Source organism: Artemia franciscana, chromosome 18, assembly GCF_032884065.1.
Source record: "Artemia franciscana chromosome 18, ASM3288406v1, whole genome shotgun sequence".
NCBI lineage: Eukaryota > Metazoa > Arthropoda > Branchiopoda > Anostraca > Artemiidae > Artemia > Artemia franciscana.
This window is the reverse complement of record NC_088880.1, coordinates 27096463-27108737: the sequence shown is the minus strand read 5'-3', so window position 1 is coordinate 27108737 and position 12275 is coordinate 27096463. Positions and strand designations below refer to the sequence as shown.

Genomic DNA, 12275 nt, shown 5'->3' with positions numbered 1-12275 from the left:
TAGCGAAGGGGTGTCCAATTTTTTCCACCTCGTGAACATCTCAGAACGCCATGTGGGCTGGCCAGTTCTGCCACGCTTGGCACAATATCCGCCATCCTTGACGGACTATTTTAATCTGCTTACCTCCACTAATCAAGTGGTTTAGAAATTTAGCATCCCTTGTGAGCATCAAATTAAAATCTGTGTGCCCCATCCACTTTGAATACATCACTCGTAAGAACATTTCTATTGCCTTATTATTTTTTATTCAACATATTATTTTTTATTCAACATATTTTTTATTCAACATATTTTTTATTCAACATATTATTTTTTATTCAACATATTTTTTATTTCAACAATATTATTTTTTATTCAACATATTTTTTATTTCAACAATATTATTTTTTATTCAACATATTATTTTTTATTCAACATATTTTTTTTCAACATATTATTTTTTATTCAACATATTTTTTATTCAACATATTTTTTATTTCAACAATATTATTTTTTATTCAACATATTTTTTATTTCAACATATTTTTTATTCAACATATTTTTTATTTCAACAATATTATTTTTTATTGTTGTTGCAACAGAACAGTTGTTGAAAGTTCAAATATGCTCCGTATGTGTTTCATTATATATTTATTTTCACTTTCGGCGATTGAAAATACCAAGGCGAAAATTATATTTTGGGAAAATCAAATAGCCAAAGTTTGAGTAGTTGCGAATGCAGGAGTGTATTTCAGGGGGGGGGGGGGTCGAACTGGTCAAAGTAGGAAGAACTAGCTATTTGCGCAGATAAAACCTCATTATTATTAGGACAATCATAAAATGTTGGTGAGAGGCTGGTAGGATTGAGAAACTAATTAAAACACACTTAAAAGTAAAACCATTTGGATATTTAGCCCAAAAACGCGCTTTTCAGCATTATATTCTGTTGTTGTTTTGAGGGGGGAAGGGGGATTCGAAATACAAATCTTAATAACATGTTATCTTGGCTGTGTCCATCTATAACTTTGCCATACCATTGATTAATTTTTTAGCGTACCACATTTGCAAGCAGGGGTAGAATTGCAAAATGGCTAAATCAACCGAATTTTGCTAAAATCATAAACAGTCGCGTTTTGGCATTCCTTAACATTTTTATAATTTCCCAGTAAATCCTTGTACGGTTTGTGTGTCATTTGCCCTTATCTGCGCCCCTCCCCTCCAAAAAAATTTCCCCTTCGGAAAAATCTTATCTGAAAGTTCCTGGTTCGAAATAATTATAACGTTGTTTAAAAATTAAAAATCTGGCGATGGCAGGCTCCGTGACAAGAGGTGTCAGATTGGGAGGGGGGTGCTATCCTATTTTTAGGGTAATTCATTAAGGGGCATATCATTCGACCTACCCTTGTCTGGTTATTTCGCTGAAAAAAAAGATACCAAGGCGAAAATTATATTTTGGGAAATTCAAACAGTCAAAGCTTGAGTAGTTGCGAATGCAGGAGCGTATTGGGGGGGGGGGGTCGAACTGGTCAAAGTAGGAAGAACTAGCTATTTGCGCAGATAAAACCTCATTATTATTAGGATAATCATAGAATGTTGGTGAGAGGCTGGTAGGATTGAGAAACTAATTAAAACACACTTAAAGTAAATTCATTTGGATATTTAGCCCAAAAACGCGCTTTTCAGCATTATATTCTGTTGTTGTTTTGAGGGGGGAGGGGGATTCGATATATTTATAAAAATCTTAATAACATATTATCTTGGCTGTGTCCATCTATGGCTTTGCCATACCATTGATTAGTTTTTGGCGTGCCACATTTGCTAGCAGGGATAGAATTACAAAATGGCTAAATTCACCGAATTTTGCTAAAATTATGAACAGTCACCGTTTTGGCATTCCTTAAGATTTTTATAATTTCCCAGTAAATCCCTCTATGGTTTATGTGTCATTTGCCCTTATTTGTGCCCCTCTCCCCAAAAAATTGCCCCTTCGGGAAAATTTTATCAGAAAGTTCATGGTTAGAAATAATTACAAACCTCGTTTAAAAATTAAAAATCTGGGGATGGCAGGCTCTGAGACAAGAGGCGTCAGTTTGGGAGGGGGGTACTATCCCATTTTTAGGGTAATTCTTTAAAGGGTATACCATTCGACCTAATCTTGTTTGGTTATTTCATTGAAAAAAAAAACTAAATTGCCTCTTAGTGATTATGAAAATACGTACATGCCCCCCCCCTGCATTTCCGTGAACTGGCTTCTCTGTACCATTTGGTTGCGTATATGGCTAGACTGCGATCTTCTATATTTTCATTGAAAGTTACTGATTTTATTTAGTTACAATGCAACCCAACGAATTTTCAACGGCTCTTTTAAATACAAAATCTTTTAAAAGGTATGAATACATCTCGTACCCAGAAGCGTCCCTAGTCTTTAGACTCAAGAAAGCATTGAAAATTGCACATTGCTTCATCTGGACTTATTGTATTTGTGTGAACATTCCTATTTTTAAATGTCCCTCCTCCCCTTGTGACCCTCATTTTTCACCCTTCACAATAGAACCTACCCCCTCCATCCGGGCATATCAAATAGGATTAGGTCAACCGTAAGCTTCTTGTATTGTTCGAGTATGCCTATTGTTACATTTTCCACTATCCACTTGAAAATAGTTTGGGTCATTTTAATAAAGAACCAGTTTTTCGAAGGTTTAATACCATTTCGATGAGATTTTTGACATGTCTGGAATTTGCTGGGTCGACCTGCATGCTGTTGAGACTTTTTTTGTGTGTGTGTGATTATTTGCCCGTTTCTTGTCTTGTAGTGTCTGATCGTGTTTTATAGTCTGGGGATTGAACCAGATGACCTAAATGAAATTTTATTTGTTTGAGACTGGAAAGGTTGTTGACGATATTCAAACTTCCGTTTGACAAAGAGTTGTGTATAACAGTATTTCGCACAGTATTGTCAAATTATAAAAGGGTGAAGTTAGTTAAAGGTCCCTTTTGTGTGGCCGACCCATTTGATATGACATACGATTTTATAAGTTGCAACATAGTAATTATCTTCATATATGTCAGTCTACAGCTTAAGTGTCGCTATAATCAAGGTTATGGATACAATTAAAAATACGCACTGCAGCACTAATCACGTGCGAAACTTATTCAATTTAGCAATATTCAACTTTCGTGCGTGATCTTTGTGATTGGCCAATCAGAATGGAGATATAAAGTGTAATGCTTTGAAATTAAAAATACATGAAAACAGTTTTTCTATCTGCATTATGATGAATCTGGCCAAACATACAAGCATTTAATAAGTATAATATTTTCCGGATTATTCAACTTTTTAGAATGGATTTGAAAGACTCGAGTCCCCACAATACTTTCCTGTCTACGCCCCTGATTGGTTCTTAATTTGTGCGTTTTTACCGTAGAATATGGTATTCAAAACATCGGGAGAGTTCCTAAGGCTGCATACCGTTCCACCCCTGAGCAAGATGCGAGGGTGGAAGCCTAGGATGGAATTCAGCGGGGGGAGGAGAGGTAAGCAAATGGTGATAGTGCATGTTTTAGTCATTGTCTATCAGACACTATTTCCAGAAATCTAATGGAATAAAAGGTAGTTAAATTAATATGACGTCGTTTATAATTTTTTAAGTTCTAATTTGAAGAATAAAAATAGATTAAAGCTCAAAAAACTCATCAGATATTTGTTTATATTCATTCTGTTACGTTTTTTTTTGCAAGTCCGACAAACATTTCGGGGATGGGGTCAGACCTCCTTAACCCCGCCCCCTGAATACGGCCTTGGATAGGCTATAACTATTTTGGGGGTTGATAATAGTAAGAAGGAGTGGCCTATTAGGGAGTCGTGTTCTGGTTTTCATAGTTAAATGAAACGTTCGAAAATGAATCTGTAGGTGAATTGGGGGCACGGGATGCAGATGTTTTTGATTTCTCCTCTCCACCCCATTCCCACTTATAATACTTAGAAGATTTTGTATAGTCGATTCTTTAGCCGAACTTTAACCCTAGCTCTTTTTTTCCTAAGCTGGGCTTGAATGTTTCAAATATTAGAAGTAGGGAATGCATGACGTTCAAAACATGTTTCCACAGCCTGTCCTAGGTCATTTGTTGAACCCTGAACGAGTCATTCACGTAGCACAACAATTTGCATGGTTCATGAGAAACCATCATTTTGGAGTGGAGAAAGGGTGGATTTAGGAACTTGAAAACATTTCCCCATGACCTAATTTCTGAGCCTGTCAGTGACAAAGAGTAAGACGATTTTTACAACAAGGCTAATCATTTCAAATGAAAATTTCCTCCTTTGAATTAGTAACTAAATATGTACAATGAAATCTGGGGCTACCCACTTCCCGCTACCGGTGTATATGTTGGAGTGTCACTTGCGCCGCTCAGTTCCGCCACGCTCGGCACAGTTCTAATTTTAGCGAAATCTGCAAAATTCTTGGATTGGGAAGGGTTTTATCGACGAAAATTGACATAAAAATGACAAAAAAAAAAAAAAAATGCGAAAATAGTTCTGCCACGTCTGGCATACACCGTCTGGTGGACCTGATTTCTGATAGTGGGCAATCCCTTGAATGAACTTTTGGTTTGTTTATTGTTACCCCCCTCCCCCAGAAAAATTCCTACTTTTGTGCCTAACAAGATATTAATATCCGTTCCTTACCCATGCTGTGCGAGGTCTGCCTTTCACCTATTTGAAAGATACGTAACAATAAGAAATGTTGGCTCTTTAGATACTGGTAAAGTCTAAAATTATTCTACAGGCTAGTAAATTTATAGACGGCTTCTTTGAAGGAACGAACAGTCGCTAAAAATGGTCAACTGTGTAGCAAGATACGTTGTAGCCCCCCCCTCCCCCGAGAATCCTATTGGAAATATGTGCTTTGCAAGCCAACGGTAGTTAATCAAGATTAGTAGTTCTATCCTTGATTTAGCCTTGCAAAATTCATCTGCAATGATAAACCTAAGAGATTAAGCGCTATTTTTATTAATGCTAATTTTTATTAATTTTAGTTAGAATCATTCGAATTGCATTCTCTCATAAATTAAGAAAAATAAGCTTAATTAGGCTGCTTCATTGGACAAAGGAAGAAAACAATAGGGTTTGTTTTTTCACCATCTGCTCAATATGCCTAGAAGGGGGCCGCCCACATTCTTCACTTTTCAATGTTCCCCTATGGAATTCAATATGTCTGTGTATATGGGTTTCTTCTGATGATTGGGTATAATTGAACTTACTTCACGAGGGGTCGTATACTATTTTTAATTCGTGGGTTCCTAGCGTAGGGGTTCCAGAAAAGATAGTTGCGCCGATTTTACATAAGATATGTGAAGGATTTTACATGCTTATCCATATTTATAAATACCTAAGAAAAACTACATTAAAGGTTGAAAACATCATATTTCCTGTTTCAAACCATTTGATTGTTTTGTTGCTATTTTTATAAAGTAAAAAAGAAACCTATTCCTCTGGCCCCAAGTATCCAATCCAATTTTTTGGGGGGACAAAGTTTCCCTAGTGGCTAAGGGTCCAAACACATACAAAAATACATTTTTCTCTTATGACACATTTAAATTTAATTTTAAACTAACTTATGAGCTTTACATGTTCTTACTGGCTCTTTTGGAGAACTGTGTTAAAAATATAAAAATTCGAAAATTTGGTTGAAATACCTGCTTTTGAGGTCCCTCCCCTCCTAGTGTAGGAGACAGTTTGTTCTGCTCTATGTTAAAGTATGCTAGAGTCCTCAGGGTTGTAAATTTACTTTTAAGAAGCAAAAAAGAAGAAAGATACATAATGTAAATGCTGATACAAAGTAAGCTAATGTGATTAAAAGAGGTCGGCAATACATGTTAAATTAAAATTGATATTAGCTAATGCTTTGAGATTTAAATGTACTATGTCCATTTGTTGTCACAGAAGACCCCAGCTCTTACAGGCCTGTTTTTTTTTTTTTTTTTTTTTTTTTTTTTTTTTTTTTTTTTTTTTTTTTTTTTTTTTTTTTTTTTTTTTTTTTTTTTTTAATGCGTTAACGACAACAGCCAAGTTTAAGTGCTTGTACTAGTTCTTACAAAATTGTAAGATAAAATATGTAATATACAATAAATTATAAGAAATAACTTTAGATGAATAACAATGGGAATAATGAATAACAATTTTTTTTTTTTTTTTTTTTTTTTTTTTTTTTTTTTTTAATGCGTTAACGACAACAGCCAAGTTTAAGTGCTTGTACTAGTTCTTACAAAATTGTAAGATAAAATATGTAATATACAATAAATTATAAGAAATAACTTTAGATGAATAACAATGGGAGTTCACTTTTTTATGGCTGTAAGTCACTTTAATGCTGAATCATAGTTCGTTGTTACACCATTAAGAGACAATAAAAAATTTGAAGACACTGGTTTATTGTTATTCTTATTCTTGCTTATTCTATTCCTCACTTTAAATGTAACACACTTACTGTTTTCCTCCTTCTCGTGAATTTTGCCAGCATTTCGTTTTAGATGAAGTGAAACTAATGTCGGGGGCCAAGGTCGTTGCCAGAATTTTTGTTCGGGGTGGGGCAAGAATTTTGTCATGTTTTTACAAGTTGGACAGAAATGGGGGGGGGGTCAATTAACATCCTTAGATACGGCCTCGTTGGGGGTATTTATGATACAGATATTTTTATGCATTCAATGTTTCAATTTTTTTAAGTATATAGCCCAATGGTTTCCAACCAATTTTGGGCCATATACCACCTAGGCATTTTTAAGTTCCTGAAGCCCCCCTCGTGATATTTAAGTTCTGTTATTCAAAATTTTGTGTATAGCCTATTCACCTCAAGTAAGCTTAAATGGCCATTAACTTCGTATCTTTTTTTTTACTGTCTTCTGGGCATATTTTATTCTAATAAAAAAATGTTTGAATGCAGCACCTCTTTTACAGTGTATAATGTCATTGTTCTATCATGTATCTTTTTTGCTCTTTAAATGCATTTGAATGTGACGTTATTCACATGAATTTATTTTTTCAAAAATCACGGATATAGCCAATCAGCATTTTTTTTTTTTTTTAATTTGGAGGGAAGAAATGACTTCTGTCTACACCACACACTTGTATCCGAGGAATCGCTCTGTCATAAATCGTACGCCAGGTAGCGCATGCTAAGCGTGGTGGAACTGTGCCAAGCGTTTTGGAGTGTGTGCCAATCGCCTTAGAGACTGTGCCAAGCATGGCAGAATTATGCGGCACATGTGGTGCTACACCAGGTGGCGAGAACTCAGCTTTTTTGCTTGTATCCTAGCAAATTTATTTATTGTTGGTTTAGTCAAAATTCAAAGGAATATCCTTAAAAAAATCATACTGTTCAGGTTGTTTTATTGCCGATTTAGCTTACGAGATAACAGCGGTTTTGCGGTTTACGCCCTCAGGATTCTGGCATAATTTTTATTATTGACGAAGGCCTTGATCATGACTTTAGCGGAATCTCGCCAAATAATTTTTTTCTGCTTGTGTTTTAGGTATATTGCACTCTTTGTTATACCCGTTTTGATAAACGAGTACAAAGCTTCGTTTTTGCTTCTCTTTTTGTAAATGTAATGTTATTCAGGGTCAATACCATGTATGGAGTTTAAGATTCAGGAGGCTCATATCCATGAGTGTTGAGTAGGGTTTTTGAGAGGTGAATTTGATTGCGATCGTGGTTCAAAGGGCGGAATGTTCAGTTTTTACATATGACAAAGGGCGTAGTTTTGAATTTTTTTTGAACTTTCAATTATTATCTCTCTTAGTGCAAGGACGAACCGTGGGGGTGTCCACTTTGTGCCACACACTTTATACCTTAAAACGCCGCGTGTGCCGCTCAGTTCCGCCACGGTATCTTTTCTGTTATACCTAAACCCCTGTTTAAAATGTATTTTTAGTCGTTTACGGATATTAAATTGAAACAGAAGAGCGACCTAATTTAATCTAAGACTAGATCATGCTAAATATTATGGACTTTGACCATGTTTGGGCTTAAAAATACTCTTTCCTAAAACCAGGCACCTTATAATACCTTTTGATTTAATTTAAAGCTTTGAATTGTGTTCCTTTGTTTCCGTATGTGAATAAAAGACAAGGCAGAGGAACTCCCCTGTGGTATAAAAATTCTCATAACACCTACAATTTTTTAATGTTTACATCTATTTATTCAAAAAAACATTCACATTTACTAGTCTTCAAAGGAAATTCTTTTTATGAGAGGAAAATAGGTATTTTCGAAGACCATACTGCCTTTCCGTGAAGTATAAATAACAGTTCAACAGTGAAACACAAAAAATATCTCTGGATATTTCGATCATGTACACAATTGTCTTTAGGTTATCTGCTGTAGACTGCCACTGTGTCTGTGACCGAAATATCCAGAGACATTATTTTGAGATTCACTGTCAAATAAAGGGACTTTCCCTATTGAACTTTATACGTCGAAATGGGGAAAATAATTCTGGGAAAGCTTGATCAATTCAAATTCTTATAAGTTATGTACTAATCTTGTTGACGTAATGTTCGCCCCCATAAGCTTTAGTTAAGGGACGTGATGGCTAATAAAAAAATGCTTTGAGTTGACTTACTGGACTTTCTTCAAACTGTGTGCGGCCGAGGGGCTAACTACTTGCAGAAAACACATACACGTGGTAACGTCTGTCCAGCAAGGCGAAAGTGTGTCAAGCGCGGCAGAACTTTGTGGCACAGAGTGGCCCGAGATTTAAACTAGGTGGCTGAAAGTGGTTGGCTCCTTATGGTCAGCAATGTTGCCAGCCCGTTTATTGCCACTTTTATTTTTGAAAATATTTTTTTGCCCTCTGAAATAACTAAAATCATGTCCTGATATTTTTTCTGATAATTCTAAAAATAGCTACAATTTTTTCACTGTTTACGTCTCTGTTTCTGAATACTATACGCATTTAGACGTATACATGTCCTCAAAGTAAATGCTTTTTACGAGAAAAAATAATTCAGGGAAAAGTTGAAAAAGTTTAAGTTTCCAATCAGGAAGTAGATACCAATCTTGTCGGGAGAATGAGTCTTCCTAGGAATTAAAAAAATGGCTTCATTATTACAAAAGATTCCATGTGATATTTATTTAGGAACGTGTTTTAGCAAAACATGAGTGACTTTGTTTGATTTTTTTAAAATCTAGTATCGTTGTGTTTGTATAAGTAAATTGAAGGGTTTATTACGTGGTAAAATTACGTTAGTTCAATAATTCGATGCTTCAGGATGTGGGGGGGGGGAGTGGGTTTTATGGGGAGATTATGGGAGTCTGAATAAAGAAACCGAGTAGTCAGCTTCAATTGTCATTAAGATTGCGAGTGTCCCAATATATATATATATATATATATATATATATATATATATATATATATATATATATATATATATATATATATATATATATATATATATATATATATATATATATATATATATATATATATATATATATATACCTGTTAATTTATTTTGTGGGAGATCCTCAAAACCTCCAGAAAAACAGAGGAATTCGTGAAAAACTTCGTTTCGAAAAATTCGTGAAGAAATTATAATAATGTTGACATTTCGAGGGTTGGGGCTGGAAATGTGTTCCGGCCTTACATGGGGCCATGCATGTATAAGCCTATGTTCTCCAAATATACCATATTTTAAAATATCCGTACCAACCTTTTTTCATCCTTTTTTCCTAACTATAGTGAGGTGCCAGTGAAGTCAATTGGGAGGGTTTTTTATATATTCCTAGTTTTTATGCCCCTTAATTTTGAAACATACCTGTTTTTGGGTGCTTTCGTTAAAAAACAGACAAATTCACTTTCCTAGATTTTTGAAAAAAAACATCCCCCCTTCCCAAATTATTGTAAATTGGCGCCACTTTGAGCTGCCCCTCCCCCTTTTCCCTTAGAGAATGTACCTTGAATTTCTTTAAAAAAAAAAAACATGAGACTATACATTTTTTAGTGTCTTAAATTAATTTAGCTATTCTTTGTGCTATTGAGTTCAGTTATTTTTGGTATACTATACACAGCAGTTTCGCTGTCATTCAGTAGCTAAGGTTGAGCTTTGTTATCTGTCAATATTTCGATCTGTCGATATTGTCGATATCGTCGATCTGTCGATATTGCGTTACGTTTTTTTTATGATTGAAAAATACGTCGGAAATCGTGGAAAAATTGAAATTTTCCTATATTTTAAGCAAGTTTAGATCATATATTAAGAAAATGTTTAGGTAATATCGTAACTCTGGATCGGTGAACAGATAGATCCGAAAGTAATAAATTCAATGATATAAGAATCATGTCTGTCCGGTGTTAATTACAGCTTTAGGCTTCTTGCAAAATCACTTGTTTCACAGAGATTATAAACATTAAGTACCTCATATTTAATTAGGATTGTTCCTTTTTGACGTGATTCTGTCAAATTTCATCTTTATGCTCATTAAATAAATAATTAGGAAGCCAAAAACTTATCAGAGGTAAGCATTTAAGTATTTATGTTTACTATGGATCATTACACAACTATTTGTTTCCTTACCTCCCTGAAAAAGAAATCAATTATTACTTATTTTTTTACGTTATTACTCCCCTTGGTAACAATCAAAGCTCTTTGTTGTCTGGGGCATTGGTATTTTCCCTAGCCCCCCCCCCCTCTCTCTCTCTCTCGCTGAGTTTCCGGAATAAGATCTACGCAGATATGTTCAACCTGGAGACGGTTTCTAGTGCCACAGGTAGCCGTGAGAGACTTCCTTAGTTTGAATCTAACCTTTGAGCAAAGCACCCAACTATTTAAGGGTTGAATTTGTTTTTTTTTAATTTGTTGCGAGAAGTTGATTTTATGTTAATTTTTTCTGTTGCGAACTTTGTTATGGATTATCTCTTCAGCTCATCTCAAGGTAGGAACATGGCTTCGCTATTTTACGTATTGACTGTTAAACTGGTTAATTCTTTATTAATTTAGTATCCATTTTAGGGGGAGGGGGATGTGCATAGCCATCTGTGAAATTCTTGAAATAACTGAAAAGTTTATAAGAATGAGTGTTTTCAGAATTAAATCTGACAGTTACATTTCGTAGGGTGATCGTTCAAGGTCGTATCCAGGGGGGTTGCTTGCTTTGAGCCCAGTCATCTTCCTCGAAATTGTTTTCCGACTCGTAAAAAAGTAACAAAATTAGCAAATTTTGATATTTTAAATTCCCGCCATGCAAAAATCTTGGTTACGGTTTTGCTTTCCTTGCAGATATGCGAATCATTTTTTTTTCTGTAGATAAGGGGGGTGCTTGCGCCAATACTTTTTCTAGAAGTGGGGTTAATAATGCAGAAAAGGGGGGATTGCGTCAATACTTTTTCTAGAAGCGGGGTTAATAATGCAGAAAAAGGCCTATTTTGATTCAACTCTGAAAAATATATATTTTTGTGTGTCCAGGATAGCCATTACATCTTTCGTCCTCCCAAACAGCCTTTGGAACCCTTCGTCCTCGTCAAATATCCATTAAGTTGTGGCTCTGTTTTAAATTAATATCATTTCACTAAAAATTTATGAAATTAAATTTATGAAGTTAAATAAGAATCAATGAAGCTTCATGGTTATATTGATCCTAAGATCAGAGTTTTTTTTTTATCTGACTCAAATAATTAATTTTATGATTTAAAGAATCCTTTGAGTTAAAAACTATTAAAGTTTTCATAATTGCATTATTCGAAGGGTGCTAGGAATATAGGCAAAGTTTAAAAAAATATTTCAAAAATTATATTTCAAAAATATAATTTTATATTTATACTTAAAAAATAAATATATTTTTGAAAAATAAGGACAAATTAAGGTGAGTGATACGCAAATAAACAAATATTGTTCAGACAGGCTAAATAATCAACTAATAATTGTAGTAAATATTCACTCACTTAATAAAATACTGCCTAAAAGTTTAAAAAAACGTTGATTTATCCGTAATTCAAAAACATTTCAACTCAGTAGAGACACGAGGAATAATGGTATTGTATATATTGATATTATTTTATAGTTATCATTTAACTATTATAATGTAATAATATGAATAATATAATAATATTCCAATATGTAACAATTATTTATAATCCATTCCTTTTTTAATGTTGCTTTATGGTATAGTATACAAAAAAGATACAACAAGGTTAGGTTATATATCATATTTGTTTCTGATACTTCCTCTCATATATGCTTTTTTAGTCAGATTTAAATTTAAATAAATTTAATTGTCATTGCTCTTATTTATTTTCAT

The 12275-nt window shown here is 34.1% G+C and overlaps 1 protein-coding gene across 7 annotated transcripts in view; it reads left to right on the top strand.

Moving 5' to 3' along the window:
* Window positions 1-12275, top strand: part of LOC136038827 (brain tumor protein-like) — a 456036-nt gene that overhangs the window by 399308 nt on the left and 44453 nt on the right. The window contains exon 1 of one of the 7 annotated variants that reach the window (XM_065722235.1): window positions 9635-10913. The exons of the other annotated variants lie outside the window; for them this stretch is intronic. The gene's annotated coding sequence lies outside the window, so the exon portion shown is untranslated. Of the gene's footprint in view, window positions 1-9634; window positions 10914-12275 lie in introns of those variants that run through there. 7 annotated transcript variants of the gene reach the window in all.